Source organism: Eptatretus burgeri, chromosome 11 (assembly GCF_056783735.1).
Source record: "Eptatretus burgeri isolate ZD-2024b chromosome 11, Ebu_testis_v1, whole genome shotgun sequence".
Classification (NCBI taxonomy): Eukaryota; Metazoa; Chordata; class Myxini; order Myxiniformes; family Myxinidae; genus Eptatretus; species Eptatretus burgeri.
The window spans coordinates 13,148,725-13,159,773 of record NC_140971.1 but is presented as its reverse complement, the minus strand read 5'-3'; the positions used below and the strand labels follow the sequence as shown (position 1 = coordinate 13,159,773).

The following is an 11,049-nucleotide window of genomic DNA, read 5'->3' as shown; positions in this document are numbered from 1 at the left end:
AGAATCACTTGAAAAATTAAATAATTCTCAAATCCAGATCCAGATTCGTATCTTCACCAAAATCGAATCAATTCGTCTTTGTGACACGCCCAACTTGTCCACCAAGTTTCGTCCGAATCCGTCCACAACGTTTTGAGATATCCTGCACACAGACAAACAAACAGACAGAAAGACGTGAAAACAACCTCCTTCATCTTCGGTGGCGGAGGTAATGATGGGTATCCTCAAAGATTAAACAAAATTCCATCAACTGGGGAATGCAGCTGAACATGATCGTAGATCACCAAAGGACTGTTACAGCTGCACACATTCGTTGAACTGTCAAAGGAGTTGGACAACAGAATCGAAACTGTTGGAGCCCAACGTCCAAGAATGTACGGCTTGTCCAAGACCCTTTACTTGTCCTTGGTTGGTTCGGCACAACATGAACTTGCCAAGTGGTTGGAAGAGGTACTACAACCAGTATTGGATTTGTGATCGAGGATTCTTTTACATTTACAGAAACAATCTGTGCTGCAACACCGACAGGGACTATTGATATGAGCACACATTCACTATATCACAGTGATCTGGAACAACCACAGATCTCTGAACAAGTCTTTGTGGAGTTGATGAACACAGCAACAAGGCAGGTTGAATTTAGCTCCAACAACATTATGTACAGTATGTCCAAACTGATGGTGTGGCTTCTTGTGTGGTTGGCCGTGGGAAGCTTGGCTGAAGTATTTCACGAACCGGATGGCCAGGCAGAACGTTCAACTAAGGTTTTAGCAGGATTTGGAATTTGTTCATGGTGCCGGTGATAGCTCACCGACTGTTTGTGTAGGACACCGTGGGACCTTTAACATTAATCGACCAACACTGACAGATGGTACGTCCAGTTTATCGTCTCTCCAAGGGATGGTACACCTATTGATGTGAAACACAAACACGGGGATGACAGTTTATAGCTGGGTCGGGATTCGAACCTAGGATTGACAGCTTAGAGGCAATTGGTGTGGATCCCTCTCGAGTTGAGACCATTCTGCTACCCCGATGGACATGCCTGCACTTACACCTAAAAATTCTTGTTAATTTATTAATATCACAAACAAGGAACAATTAAAGTATTGAGTCGATGAGATGACGGATGGTACCGGAGCGACCCTTTTGCGGCCATTGTTTGATAAACAATGAGTGAATGAAGCAGTTCTCGTTTACATGGTGTGTGTTCCCAAACGATATCACAGGAGATAAGGTGATGGGAAGGGAAGTTGAGAGTATCCAGTATAGAGGAAGATTACAGGAGTTGAGAGTAGAAATGAACGTCATCTGGACAACACACCTGGGGATGTTACATTACCAATCAACTTGCTGTCGCTTGCTAAGCCAATCGTTCCTTATCAACTTTCGTTGAAGTTTTTAAGTCGCTTGGCGAGCACTCTACAACCTGCTTCGTAATGGCAGACACACTTGTGTCACGAGAAACGGTTTTAGTTATGGAGGCAATGTGATAAAACCAGGTGAACTTATCATTAAGTAGCAGAAGCCTGTGGATATAAATAAATAAACAAATAAATCAGAAATTCTTCTTGTTTTGGTTGAGAGAGATCAAAACTGGAAGGTTCAAGATAAAGGATTATGAAATGAAGAGAACAAAATGAAAGAATTTAACAACATTGATTCATGGTTATGGTGGTGGCCTTGGTTCAAATCCGAGGATCCTTGGTTCGAGGATCCTGAGTTGAAATCCCACTCGTCTGTTGAATTAATACCAGGTGGGGTTGACTGTGCCTGTCATCGTTCCACTCACAGAGGATGGTCCCAATGGATGGATGGACCCAGAACAACCAGAGCCGATCCTTGATAATGTACAAGTAATGCTCATGCATGACAAGACGATCCCATCAAGTATAAACATTGCAAACAAAGCATTGCATCTGGACATGGTGTTCAAACACAAAAAGGGGAAAACGGCATTGTTGACCGAGGTCTCTGTTCCCAATGACTTTGGACTGTCACAGAAATCAGGAAAATGACCAAATACCAGGAAATGATGTCAAGAAGATGTGGAAATTGAAGAAAGCTGAAATTGTACCAATGATAGTCAGAGCTTTGGGAATAATAAAGAAAATCCTCCTTGAATATTTAAAAATCATTCCTGGGAATATCACTACAAACAAGCTACAAGTGGAGGCTGTCAGAGGTTCAGTGAAGATTCTGAAAAGAGTCCTTGGAATGAGTATATGAGAACGAAGTTATATAGTTTGGTTCCTGAATCGTGATCCTTTGTCAAAAAGTAGGAAGTGGAGATTTTGAGTTCTTGGAAAACTTCCTTCCACCTCCTGTAACTCACAAATGGAGATAGCAACCAATGTGAAACATCAAACACTTATTTATTTAATCTTTCAAACAAATAATTTACTCCTGAAGTGATGTTGGGTTAATTAGGTATAGAGTTTGAACATTTATGCAATTGATAATCATCTGATTTTCTTTGTTAATCAAAGTGATTCGCATTTTTTTCTGCATTTTTTTAGCTTTATCACTTTGGAGTAGTTTGTGAAGACTCCAAATATAAAGTTTGATTTGAAAGCATCATGAAACTAGAAGGGCACTCGGTGGAGCACATCCCTCCTCCACGTTATGCCTGATCTACAAGAACATATCAGGCCCAATACATTTTTGAATGAAATATCATGCTCTGCAGTACTCTATCCTTTTTGGCCCTTTCTCTCAATGGGGAAGAAAAAATTAAATAATTATCATATCCAGATCCGGATCGGAATATTCACCAAAATCGAATCGGTTCACGTCCTTATCACACACGGAACCTGTCCACCAAGTTTTGTCCTAATCCGTCCACAACTTTTTGAGATATCCTGCACACAGACAAACAAACAAACAGACAAACAATCAAATAAACAGACAGAAAGGGATGAAAACATAACCTCGTTCACCTTTGCTGACGGAGGTAATAAGCTCAGGTGACATCAAAATATGAAAACTTTGGAGTGGTGTGAATACTTTTGCAGGCCACTGTACAAGCAGATGGATACAGGAGACCAGGGCCAGACTGGGTATATAAACTGGCCCAGGTTAGCGTCCTGCACCCACCCACTCACAGACAGCTAAGCCCTGGCAAGTCTGGCCAGACACCGTGAGTGTCGAAGGCACGAAGCAACTGGCATAGTGTGTTGGGGGCAGGGATGTTGTCGGCAAAAATTCACGATTCTAGGACATTTCTGACCCATAACTTCCATTTCAACTCGGAGCGATTTTTTTCCATCAAAGTATTTATTCTGGGTTGTATGAATGCAAAGTAATGACACTTCAGTGGAGTGGGAAAGTAAAAAGATGAACAAGAATAGATCAAATGAGCATTGAGGAAATAGCATTATAATTCATGACGATGGATTACATACATCTTTTGATGACATCATTACATGATCTAGCATCACCACAAAAAGGAAGCACAACAATACTAGGTGGAGTGCATACCTCCTCTTGGCTGAACAATTTATATCCCACTGAAAGGCCAGATCCAGATCCAGACCTGAACCACAATCAAATCGGCTCGTTCTTCTCACCTAACATACTCATCCACCCAGTTTTGTCACAACTCGTCCACAACTTATTTTTTTTTTTTTTGTATACCTTGTCGAGGCTCGTATGAGAGCTAACAGACAACTCACAGCAAGGAGGCATGAGACAAGAGGGGCGGGAGTGGAAGGGACAAAACAGTGGGGAACAGACACATTAGGTGAACTGTGGAAGGGAGAGGGATGGGGATGGGACGGGGAACATGGCGAAGAGAAGATGGACATTTCAGGGACTTTCAGGAAGGAAAGCAGGAGAAATGAAGGAAGTGGGCTTGGGTGGATTATCGGGGGTAGAAAAGATCAAGGATTTGGATGGGGGAAGATAAGAGGTGGTGGTGAACAGCTGTTTTGAAAACCTGGAGGAAGAATGGGAAAGAATAGAGTGAGGAAGTTTATTCCAAAGGCGGGAAAAAAAGAGGAATGAAAGAGTGAAGATGAGCAGTGATTCGTGATTTTGGTAGTTTTACCAGAAGGGGGTTGTTGGCGGACCTTGAGCGCCCTGTGGAAATGTGGTGGGGACAAATCGCAGAGAGAGCAGGGGGGGCAAGGCTGGAGAGGAGTCGGTAGAAGACAGGAAGACCACCGACCAACCTGCGGTGATTGAGTGAGAGGCCCAAAGACTCAGCTTCATTGCGGGAGATGCCGATGATCTTAAATGCCCTGGTTTCGACAGCGTGAAGCCGAGAAAGGTGGGAGGCAGGAGCACCAGCCCAGAGGGGAGAGCAGTACTCCATCAGGCTACGGACAAAAGCTTTGTAAGTGGTCAGGCGCTCAAGAGGGCCGAGGAAGGAGTTAGCACGACGGAGGATTCCCAGTCGGCGACTGACTTTTGAGGCAAGGTTGGAAATGTGACTTTCCCAGGAAAGGTCATGGCAGATAGTGAGACCCAGAAGCTTGAAAGAAAAGACTTCTTCCAGAGGATTGTTGAGAAAGTGGATGGGGGGGTTTTGTAAACGGTCCTTTCGAAGAGACATAGTGAGAGTGTGAGATTTGTCTGGATTGAAAGACATGTTCCACGTGTTGGACCAGTTTGTGATTTTATCCAGATCTGCAGTGAGTGAAGAAGCTGCTGCTTGCCGGTCTGAGGGATGACAGATGGTACGGCAGAAGGTGGAGTCGTCGGCAAAGAGAAATAGAGGATTTTCCAGAGAGTAGGACAAGGGTGCAGGAGGTGGAGGGGCAGGGGGAGGGTAGGACAAGGGACGAGGGGGGCAGGTAAGGAGGGTTGCTGAAGGAGTGTGGGGTATTGCAGAACAGCGAGGGGAGGGGGCCGAAAGAGGAGCAGAAAAGGCTCTGTGGTGCTGGGGGAGAGGGGGGACAAGAGACAAGGAAGAAGGCAGTTGAGGATTTGAGGAGGTGGAGTGAAGAGATGGAGGTGAGAGGGCAGTGGAGGGAGGCAGGTTGGTGGATGAGAGGGGGGCAACTTTGAGAAGGAAGAGTGAGGGGATGAAAGGTGGGAGAAAGGTGAGGGGGGAATTTTTGAGAGAGGTGAGAGGGAGGCTTGGAGGGAGAAGAGTGGGATGGTTGCTTTGAGAGTGAGAGTGAGGGGTGAGGGAGGTGAGTTGGCACTGAAGTTGGGAAAAAATAATGTTTGATGGAAAGCGAGCATCCATGGCAAACTGTGGTTTTTAAAAGTTTAAGGTCAGAGATGCGATTTAACACAATTCTTGATGGATGCAATGAAGGCGAATTCAGAGCATGGAGAGAAGAAGCACTGTAATAGTTGGATTTTTTAGGCAAGGAATGAAGGAGAGGTCGAAATGAGAGCAGTCTGTTAAAATAGCAGAAGAGTAGTGCATTGTGAAACAGTAAAGAGTACCACATGTGTGAGAGAGGAAGATGAAGCATTATAAGATCGTTTCTGTAGTTAAAAATAATGTATGAGAGAGTTCAACAGATTAGGTCATGGAAGTGTAAAAAAAAAAAAAAAAAAAAAATCGAGGAAGAAGACGAGGAGGTAGTTAAGAGGAAGAAGAAGAAGCAGAATCGGGAGAAGGTGAGCGTGTTGTTGTTGTTGTAGGGTTTTTTTTTTTTTTTTTTTTTTTTTTTTTTTTTTGGATAAGAAAGAGATTAGTTGGGAGAATGGGGGATGTTTGGAAAGTGGGGAGGATCAAAATTGAAGGTAATGGGGAGGATAGAAATTGAAGGTAATGGGGAGAAAAAACAAACAAACAAAAAAAAAAAAACGATCGAACACCGAGTGGAACCGGTAGGCCTCAAGCCTAGGCCTAGGCCTCAAGCACAGGTAAGAACGTCGACAAAAATACTCACAAAATAGCACGATTTTTGAAACAAAACCGAACTAGCAACACACAGTAACATGTAGGTGAGAAAATTAAACAGTTAAAACGGGACAAATAACAACCGGAAACTTAGCTTTGAGAATGTCAGCAGGGAGCCCCAAAGGAGACCTCTCGCTGCTCTAAAACCGGAACCGGAAGTCAAATATCATGTGATATTTCGATATTTTTAAAATATCATGTGATATTTCGATTTTGGCTCATTTCGAAATAGTGAAGAAAGAATCACTTTAAAAAAAATTCTGCTCAGCAAGGGTTTTCTTGAAGCTTAAGATACGATTAATCGGGAAATCCACTAATCTTTACTCTTCTCATTATCTGTCGTGTTTCCGAAGTTTTTGTTTTAAATTCACCATCAATTCCTTTTTCCATCTCGTCCTGTACTGTAAGCATTTTAAACAGATGTACTAGATTCTATGACTCGACTAATGCGGTCTTGATCAGAGAAATTCCCACCCCAGTCGCAGCAATTCCCTTCCCAATCACAGCAACTCCCTTCCCAATCACAGCAACTCCCTTCCCAGTCACAGCAACTCCCTTCGAAATCAGAGCAACTCCCTTCCTAATCAGAACAACTCCCTTCCCAGTCGGAACAATTCCATTCCCAGTGAGAGTAATTCCCACCACAATCAGAAGACATTTTCTGAGGCTCCACTTTTCTGAAAAGCACACATCCAATCACCATCTGTCAACACATGCAAAACCAGTTAAAACGGCCATTGTATCCACTGTTTAAGTGAAAATAATGTTACGTCTGGGGGGGGGAGGGGCAGTGTGACCACTCATTTTCATAAATGCCAAGGTGAGCCAATGAAAAAAGCCAAGAATTCACAAGGTTTCGGAAAAGCGATGATAATAGAAAACCGATACGCCAAGAAAACCTATAGAAAACCAAGACGCCAAGGTGAACAGCGAATAGTCAAGATCTTGTGAAAAAAGCCAAGGAGTGGTCACACTGCGGGGGGGGGGGGGTGAAGGGGGGTTATGTATTCAAAGGGTAATTAGGATGTTTAATGAGGTATGCCCTACTGTTCGAGTTGTACCAGGATCTCGATTTAATTAAATAGGGATTTAGTGGTGATAGATTGTCTAGTAAATGTCCATTTATTTAAGGTGGAAATGATAATTGTCACGTAATTAGATAGGGAGACGGGTTAGGGTAAGTGTTGATGCGTATTCCCCTTTAGTATTTACCATAGGCTTGCCATGACGTGAAAGAATGGTGCTGCGGACGGCTCCGCCCCTCTGATGACGATTGGCGGAGGACCGCAGACAGAGGACTAATGAGGCGCTCCGTTGGGAGTTACAGAGACCCTGGAGCATGGGGCGGCCTGATCGGAGGATTGAGAAAAAGGGAGGAGATATATATCTGCGGACGGCTTCGCCCCCTGATGACCATTGGTGGAGGACTGCAGACGGAGGACCAATGAGGCACTCTGTTGGGAGGACCAGGGACTCTTAGTAAAATCATGTGCTCAAAAGCACTATGTTTGCTTCGTGCTGCTGGCATTTACCTTCAGAGGGCACTCGTGTGTGCATCCTTGAATTGCCCGCCACTCTAAGATGTCAGTGATTCAAACCCTGACCGAGTCGTACCAACGATATAAAAACAGCTGGCAGGGTTTGTTCAGGCCCCTTGCTCTCACCTCGTCCCTCTCACCTCGTCCCTCTCGCCTCTCTTCATTTTTCCTCTCTTCATTTTGCCTCTCTTCATTTTGCCTCTCTTCATTTTTCCTCTCTTCATTTTGCTCTCGTGTTCTGCTGGCTCTGGGTATGGGACCAGACGGTGGGCAGACCTGCTTCTCTCTCCTGCTTGCTCTTGGCACATAAACTGGGTTCCCTGGCGGCTGTGAGCAGTTTGGGCCCACACCACAGGAGGTCCACAAATCAAGAACAACACCACGGGCAAGCCTGCCGAACTAGCTACGGTGTGTGTGTGTGTGTATGTGTGTGTGTGTGTGTGTGTGTGTGTGTGTGTGTGTGTGTGTGTGTGTGTGTGTGTGTGTGTGTGTGTGTGTGTGTGTGTGTGTGTGTGTGTGTGTGTGTGTGTGTGTGTGTGTGTATCTGGTGCCTTAGAGGGTTTGAATTTCGTGTACAGATTTTATTTGATTCTTTACATTTTGTTGTATATTAAGCCTGGTGTTGGCTTAGTGGTTAGGGTGGTGGCTTGGGATCCCAGGGTCCTGAGTTCAAGCCCCGTTGGCTGCTGAATTAACACCAGGGGGTTGACTCAGTCTGTCATCCTTCCGAGGTCGTCGAAATGAGTCCCGGTGTATGCCCCGGTTAGAATAGGTGTACCATATCCCTGTGTGTCGTAAGAGGCGACCAGGGTTGGCGTCAGGAAGGGCATCCGGCCATAAAACATTGCCTCAAGAAAAAGCCCAACTCCTGCACAGCAGGGAAAAATGGCTGTAAAAACGGTCATTTGTTTTTGTTTTTTTTTACATTTTGTTGTATATACATTGAAATTGTTTGTGCTTTCACCCCACGCCCGAATCAACACCACCCTTCGTCGAATCGCCCACGGATCCCTCCTCTTGCCAAGCCTTCTTATCGCTCTTGTGTGTAAATAAATAAACACTCTTTACTCAGTAAAGTACCACGTGCCACCTTTCTCGTCCCATTTGTTATAAAGCGATCAAAACCGCCACTCTTGGGTTATAAACATAAACCGCCTCCATCGTTTCGGCTCATCTTGTGTTGGCGGGATTTGTTCAAGTCCCGTGAACGCCACAATAATATTAAATGCTGTAGATAAGCACGGTTAAAAAAACACAAAGTTCATTGATTATACTGAAGATACAGTATAGGTAATTCATTACTCCAAACAAATTGGGATTCAAATTGACAGGCTTAAAAATTGTGGAAATGTACCTGTGATTTTATGTGCACGAGGCCTGAACTTTATTTGTTTAGTTACAGAAGCTAGGCTCATGGGAAAGTAAGACACCTATGTCTCTGTCCGACTCTCTCTCTATATGTGTCTTTCTCTCTGTGTTTGTCTCTCTGTCTGTTTATCTCTCTGTGTGTCTGTGTCTGTGTGTCTCTCCCCCCCTAACCCTTTTCATCTCACCCAAGAACCTGGAAAACCTAAAAATATAATGCTCTGGAAAATCGTGAAGCCTCCCCCTATAGGATAGGAGAAGGCTTATTGCTGTTGCAGGGTTTGTTTTTACAATTGGCCTTCCGAGCTGTATCTCGGAGCCGGCTGGGACTTTCAGAATGAAATTTTACATTAAAAATGTGATTACAAAGTTTGCAGAGTTGATATGATTTTTTTTTGACCTTGACCTAATTTTAAAGTCATGACCCAATTATAGACATTTTAACATTTCTCACCAAAACTCGACTCAGGCTTGTCCAATCAGAATGAAATTGCCCTCTGTAGATATCTGAGAGTACAGAGCATTTATGCTTAATTCACATCAAAACCCGGGTTTTAGGTCATGGTAAAATGGCAGTCTTAAAAAAAAAAAACCCCCCCTTTTTTTTGTCATCACCCAATTTTGTTAATATGGAATCTCAGAGACCATTTGGCCTTCCAACATGTTTTTGCATCATAATAGTGTACCTGCACTGAATTTGTGCACCTGGTAATTGTTTCGTGTCCATGACCTACTTTTTTCAGATTGTGACCGAATTAACAAACACATTTTTGATCATAACTTAAATAATTTTCTTCCGATCTTCATGAAGTTGAGTTTTATTGATAGATTGTCAATGCGGACACATTTTAATTCATATTCTATCTCCAAATGTTGACGGTCCTGGTCATATGATGGTCCAAAAAAAAACATGGCCATCATTGGATTGCGGGCCAAGGGCAAGTCGTGGGTGATCATCAAAGGTAAGACTGCTCCGGTTAGGAGAGGCTTACTCTTGGTGATCGCTTTGTGATCACAGATATGTAGTTGTCTGTGTGTTCTTGGTTTGTCATTTGATGTTTGTTTCCGCTTATACCATTTATATTTGTATCGTTCTTATAATTGCAGCATCAGGGAAAAGTGGATTTCGCTTTGGGCTTTAAATTAACTCTGGCAGCTCAATCAGTCCATTGTTTCACCCTCCCACCCTCCATTATGCCTGCCTACCCTTGCTTTTTAAAATTCACCATCAATTCCTTTTACCATCTCTTCCTGTACTGTAAGCATTGTAAACAGATGTGCTCGAATATATGACTATTACTGTTCTAAATTTGCACTCTACAGTTACAGAGACGAGCTTGGTTTACATTCCGCAAAGTCACACCTTTAATGAAGGAAGTTGCTTTTTCGATGAAGGAAGTCACTTTCTGGAGGAAGTAAGTCACTTCCTCGGATTTGGAAGCCCAACTCCGAAGGACGTCATCAAGTCCTTGGAGGATGGAAATCACTTCCTCGAGGTCATAAGGCGATCCCTGGAGGAAGGAAGCGGCAGCCATTTTACACACTCTGTAATTAACTTGTTTAAAAAAAAATTAAAAAAACCACAGCCAGCCACATTACCTGCTGCCAACCAGTCTTTTTACCCTGATCAATGATGGCTCTTAAAAGTTGTTTCATAAATAAGCGTTCAATTATTACGTGCAGGCATTGTGAGTCACAAAGTTAAGGGCTCAGGGTTAGCTGGCTGTTAAGCTTCCTCATCCCACCCCTTCCCCTGTCTCCTTCCACCCACTCCTCCACCTATAACCCCATCCCTCCCTCCAGCCTCCCACCCAATCCCTTCGTCTCCCTGTTATGATGTTATTATTCCCAAGTCGAGCACCATCAAATGTCACTCAGTGTGTGCTTCGAATATTATGTACGAGTACCATATTGTAAAAACAAATATTTATGGGATCTGGTACAATAAGTGTGTATATCAGGTATGATGGTGAAGTGAGAATAAAAACGGAAAGGAATGATGTCATGCACATTATAAATCTTTTTCTTCTTTAATATTCACAATTATTCCCACCATCACACGTTCTTGTGGAGTTGGCTGTGGGAAGGTGAGCCGAAGTATTTCATGAACCAGATGGCCAGGACGAACGTTCAACTAAGGTTGGAGCAGGAATTTGGAGTTTGTTCAGGGCGATAGCTTGCCTACTGTTTGTGTAGGACACCTTGGGACCTTTAACATCAATCAACTAATGCCGGCAGATGGTACGTCCAGTTTATCGTCTATCTGAGGGACGGTACACCTAT

General features: G+C 43.6%; 1 long non-coding RNA gene across 1 annotated transcript; it reads right to left on the bottom strand.

The window, feature by feature from the left end:
- Positions 1-5,271: 5,271 nt before the first annotated feature.
- LOC147016526 (uncharacterized) lies at positions 5,272-10,534 on the bottom strand. The gene is made up of 3 exons (XR_015049085.1): positions 10,366-10,534; positions 10,130-10,277; positions 5,272-6,540 (listed from the first exon to the last, which is right to left on the bottom strand). It is a non-coding gene; the product is annotated as an uncharacterized LOC147016526 (long non-coding RNA).
- Between the last annotated feature and the right edge of the window lie 515 nt (positions 10,535-11,049).